Source organism: Tamandua tetradactyla, chromosome 2 (assembly GCF_023851605.1).
Source record: "Tamandua tetradactyla isolate mTamTet1 chromosome 2, mTamTet1.pri, whole genome shotgun sequence".
Classification (NCBI taxonomy): Eukaryota; Metazoa; Chordata; class Mammalia; order Pilosa; family Myrmecophagidae; genus Tamandua; species Tamandua tetradactyla.
Window position 1 is genome coordinate 145,672,227 of NC_135328.1, and position 6,000 is coordinate 145,678,226.

Genomic DNA, 6,000 nt, shown 5'->3' on the forward strand with positions numbered 1-6,000 from the left:
AACCAAACATAATGATTCTTCTAGGGAGAGAATAATAGATACTAATTTATAAGTTCAATGAAAACCAACACGTCCTTACTAATGGAATGCAAATGAGAATGACATATAAATTAAATGATAAAATAATATGAATTTACTAAATCCTTATGCAATTAAGTTTACTTAAATGAAATGTTAACTCTGAACCTCTGACCACAGCATTACGTACATCAGAAAAGTAAGTTACGTTTTATAAATTCCCCTAACCTCCATAAAATTTATGTTTCCAGTCAATTTTTCCTGTAAACATATCTATTATTCTGAAAGCTTCAGTTCCCATAAATTTACTGATTCCTTCTTTCTTCTCTCTTTCCAAGAGCCTTAAATTTTAAAAGTTTAAACATAACTAATGAGAAAAAAAGCTTCTTTTTCAAATACTTCATATATTACCGAGCATCAAAATGTTTCATCTATCTGTTTACTTATCTCTCATTATGTTTGAGAACCTACTGTTCTGTGTCTAAGTATATTTTAGATGTAGAGTTTTCATCTTTCAATCAATCTTTGCCTACTTCCTGAAGTTTTCTCTTCCCCTCTGGACCAATGTGTCTACTGGAAATTGTTTTAGAGAAGTGCAGTATAGTTTTACTTTTAGACAAGAACAATTTGTCAATTGTTTTCTGAAGCATTGAAAAAAAATCTATGTCATTATAAAGAATTAATTTACTGTATAAAGTTTGTTTCCTTGAAAAACTTCATTTAATACTCACTTTTCTTGAAAAAATTTATCCATGAGACCCTTGAGGAAAACACAGGGGCTCCAGGTTAGATGGGGCTTTTGCCAAACATATATGGATAAAATGAAATCCTAAAATGGATGAACAAATTTCAGGAATGTATGTTTTGATCCAATCTGAATCAGTGGATTTTTAAAAATTTTTACAATAACTGATCGACTCTTGCATGCTTATGATTGACTTTATAGCTATTGATTGCCTGGGATATCCAGAAATTGCAACAACATCCCAGGAAGATTTATAACAAAAGTGTGATCAGTTCTTCAGTCTGCTTTATGCACTTGCCCATTGCAATGCGACTTTGCAGTTCCTTACAACCTAAACAGAAGCTTGAAAAAGTGCTTGTACACTGGCCCTTTGAATTCAGCCACTGACATATGAACAAAGACACATTCAGGAGTCTAGTAGAGTTCAGACAATCTGGCCCATATGAGCAGATTTATCCAAATGATGCATGGATTCATGGCCAGCAATAAATTCTTGTTTTAATCACTGATATGTTGGGTAGTTTGCTATGTAGCAATACTGACTGATACACCAATTTTGCTATAGTCTCAGACAATCACTTAATTCTTTCAATTGGTTCCCAGTATGAAGTATAATAAATGACCTTTAACGTAATTATTATTGAAGATACCTCTGCAGATTAGGGGAACTATAGTTTGGTACATTAGAGAGCCAAACGGCCCCCAAAATATTGAAAACACTTCTTCTGTATATCCCCTCAAGTGCACATCCCTCTTTCACCACTCACACACACAATACATAACAGATTGAAAGTCTAACCATTAGGGTAAGGGAGAAGCCAATCATTTTATGATATGTGGTTACAGGAAGTTTATCACACGTGATCATCTTTTATATGAAAAAAATTACTGAATTGAAACTAATTTTAATACACAATGAAAATATGTCAATATTCATTCCGTACCTTTCTAAACATTGAAAAATAAGTATTTCTAAGGGAGAATTGAAACCAAATATTTGAATGGCTAAAAATTAATCCAAGATAAATCTACTTTTGAGAAATTTTTAATTTATTTGATTCCATGGTTCCTTAGAATTTACCTTTAGTTTGGTTCCATAGTCCATACTAAGATAGCCCCCAGAGCTTATTTTGAACACACTTATTTCATTAGAATACAGTCTTAAGATTCTAAAAGTTTAATGGACCTTGCAAGTTGTCTGAAGGATAGTAGATAACACACTGTTATGTCTTTCATTTTATTCCATTTCAACTGTTGATTTAAGCCTTGAATTTCCAAAGCAATAATCTCCTTTTCGTTCAATCTCACTTTGATTAGCGTGCTAATTGATCAATATGGCTTACATTAAATACGTATACATTTTCAAAATCCTGAAGACAATGGTATTAAAATATACTCTTTGTCTCCTGGTTAACCATTGTCCATTTTACTATGCATTATATTTTTAACGGTAAGAAATAATTTTAACATGAAAACCTCATTACAAGGTGCAGTAGTCAAGTCAATTTTGTTATTGCATCTCTTATTGTTTTTCATGTCAGGACGCCTATCTCTTTATGTTTACTTCATATGTACTATATATTACTTCACAAGGTTCATAATTCAGTGGCGTTGGGTTTAGTTATCATCACAGTATCATTCTCAGATATGAGTGTTCTGTGAGACTCTTCTCAGCTGCGCGGGAGAAGGGGGTCGTGTAGGCACCCGGGCTGGGTGGAGGCTGGCGGCACCCAGCTTTGACCCGGGACTCTCCCAGCTGGGCTCCCCGAGGTGCGCCCCCTAAAGTACCGGGAAGCCGTGGCGCACGCGCTCGCTGACCAGCCGCGTGCTGCGCCGAGTTCCAGCAGGAGCCGATTCCGGCACTGAGAATCGAACCCGGGCAGGAGAGAACTCTGCCTGCTGAGCCACCGTGGCCCGCCCTGTTCAGTGTTTTTTGGAAAGAATCCAGCATGAATATTACTGAACTGGAGATTCCTGACCAGAATCTTGATACAGAAGCATCGCAGGTTGCGTTTGGTTCACTATACAGAGATGACGTCTTAATAAAGCCGAGTCCAGTTACTGCCATTTTGACAGCAGCTTGTCTGCTGCAGTTGGATGGTTTAATACAGCAGTGTGGTGAGGCAATGAAGTAAACAATTAATGTGAAAACTGTATGTAGCTAATGTATATTAGCAGGGACCTAGGGATTAAATTCTGTAAAGTAAAACTGCCTTGAATGGCATCTAAACAATTTGATGACTCACAAGAATGTTGAATTTTTTAAAGAACTCTGTATAAGTGTCATGAAACAGCTCATTGGTTCATCTAACTTATTTGTGATACAAGTGGAAATGGATGCATACACAGGTCTTAAAACGTGGGTGTTCCTTCAACTTGTGCCTTCCTCGAATGGATTTTTAGAACAGCTTTTAACTGAAACAGACATGTAGTTTTCAAAGCGGAGAAAAGGTTTTGAAGGTAAGACGTTTCTTGAAACTGGGCAAGGAAAACCATTTGTGTCAGTATTCAGACATGTAAGGTTACAGTGTATTTTCAGCGATCTGGCCTCTGCAAGAATTATTGAACAAGATTAGCTAGTACCTTCGGAATGACTGTCATCTGTGTATAAACAGCGGTGGTTTGCTGTCCTTCTGGCAGGTCCAGACAGTGAGGTGGGGCCTCAGGAAATCAATAAAGAACTAGAAGGAAACAGTTCGAGGTATGGTAGAAAGCTTGCCAAAGATGGTGAATCCTGCTGGCAGTGGACAGGTTTTAACTTAGGCTTTGACTACTTGTAACTTACAGCAATCGATACATCATTTTCAAAGGCAATACACAGCAGCTGATCTGTCAGTTTGCAATCAAAGGAGCATAGCGCTTAGATGGCGCTTGTCCTCTTTTGATAGTGGTGGGAAACTAATATGTAGTAAAACAACTGGAAATCAACTACCTACTCTTGAGAAGGATCGGGAGCAAGTGAGGATGAATTTAGACAACAGGCTTCAAATCTTTGCATTATATATCTGTTGCAACTTCCTGTATATATCATTGGAAAAGACAACTGAAAATAATCATCACCCAGAAAATCCAGAAAACTAAGGATCTCATCAAGTGGAAAGAAGAGCACTTAAACTTTCACCATACCTTAAGTTAGTTAGAACCTCAGTTATCCATTTGTAAGCTTATTATTTGACAAAGAGAATGCTAATAGAGTAATTTGAATGACCAACTCTAAATGCTCTTTGAGTTGGTGTGTTTAAAAGCTGTCCTTTAATTCTTTCAATTGCTCATTATGATCCCTCCTATTCTACTATTATCCTCCTCCCAACTGATACTTGTTTTTCTTTCTTTCTTTTTTTTTTTACATGGGCAGGCACCGGGAATCGAACCCGGGTCCTCTGGCATGGCAGGCGAACATTCTTGCCTGCTGAGCCACCATTGCCCGTCCTGATACTTCTTTTTAACGGTTAAGTACATTCTCATGGTGTTGGAAACTAAACTTGAGGACTTTTTGTTTTAACTTGAACATTTTCATTCTATTTTATTTTGATTTATCTTTATCTTTCCCAGGATTTTAGCAGCAACAACAAAAATCAGCTTCAGCCCTTCAAATGAAGTTGAATAGGGAAAAGAATCAGTTTGATTTTACAAAGCTCTTCTTTGCCTTATGTGGTCTTTTCTTTGGCAATCTGCACATTATTAGATCATGAATTATTTATATACCAGTTATTACATTTTAAACATTTTCATATTATCTTTATAATTACTTATGTCCAAAGTTTAGTTGGGGATCCTATTTCCCAGTTAAGCTCAGGTCTTTATGATCTCTGAATTGAGTGCCTTTCAGTTCACAGGCTAAAAGGAATTTCATAGTAAATGTAAATAAGGTCAGAAAATCTAATATAGAAGCTGCTAATAAAGTATTAGTGTAAAAACCACTTATTTTTGTCCAAAGTGAGATGTACACCTGTCATAATATATATATGTTGGCTTCTTGTATTTACTGCTATTTGCAAAATGCCGTAGTCATTTTCATTACAATCAGACTAAGTACTTTTTGTGGTTAATGTATATTTTTAGTATGTTAAAAAAAAAAGGAATCATTTTTACGTATCTGAACAAATAATTAATACCCTATGTGGAAAAAGAATACATAAGCTCTTATATAAAATGAAAAAAAAAGACTCTTCTTGGACCTCATTTCACTAAACCTTCCCTGAATATACTCATTCATTTTCTTTATTTCCACTAACATATATATATATTTGTATGTTATAAGCCTTTTATCGTATCTCTTCTTGTCATTTTCAATTTGCTTTGCACAGAGTAAGTGTTCAGTAAATCTTTTAAGATTGGTGACTTGAAATAATAAACCATAATGACATGTAATGAATATATAATGAAAATTAAAGCTGCAAAGCCAAGTTAACCAAGTTTACTGATTATTTCCTTTGTTTTTCTCTGAGAATAAAAAACAAAATTTCCTTTGTGTTGATTATATTTAAAAACTATAGCTAAAATTCATTGCTTAATAATTACCAATAATATGCAGAATTATAAATGATTATTTCAATTTAGAATTACATAGCAGTGACAATAAAACACATTGTATTTTATTACATTTTTAGAATTTAAATGATTCATATACAATAATATAACATAAAAAATTATTGTTGAAGAAATGACTTAAAAAACCTTTATCACTAAAGAAATCAGAAATTCTTACACATTTTGGGTGGTGCATCACACCAAAAATTTCAAAATTTTTATTTTCAATTTATAACATAGTAAGCAAGTGTACTGATTGAATTTTGCTACATGGATAAAAAAAATACAACCGGAAGGTAATTTTGTAGGGCTAGATTTACAACAAAGGTATCTGAATATACCTAAGAATTTAAAAATTTTTAATAACTAGAAGTATTCTTTGTTCCTATAAGAATATATTACATAATTTTTTTCAGGAATGAGCATATTACCTACCTAATCTGTGTACTCTCTTTTTCCCAAATAGCACTAAATAAACATAGATGGACTCTCAGTGCCTACTTTCCTTTTAAAATTAGTTCCTCCTCACACCTAATAAATGGATGCTTTGAAAATATTACAACTTCCTTTATATCTCAATTGTGCCTTCCAATAAAACAGGCTATTTTTGAGAATTCAGATGACATCACAGAGATTCCATGAGTAGCAACTGACAAATGACATTTCCAAAGATAGAGTATTCTTCAGAATGGTTGTTCTTATCCATT

The 6,000-nt window shown here is 34.3% G+C and overlaps 1 pseudogene; it reads left to right on the forward strand.

Moving 5' to 3' along the window:
• LOC143657592 (germ cell-less protein-like 1) overlaps nucleotides 1-3,844 on the forward strand; it is a 157,416-nt pseudogene extending 153,572 nt beyond the window's left edge.
• Nucleotides 3,845-6,000: the final 2,156 nt, after the last annotated feature.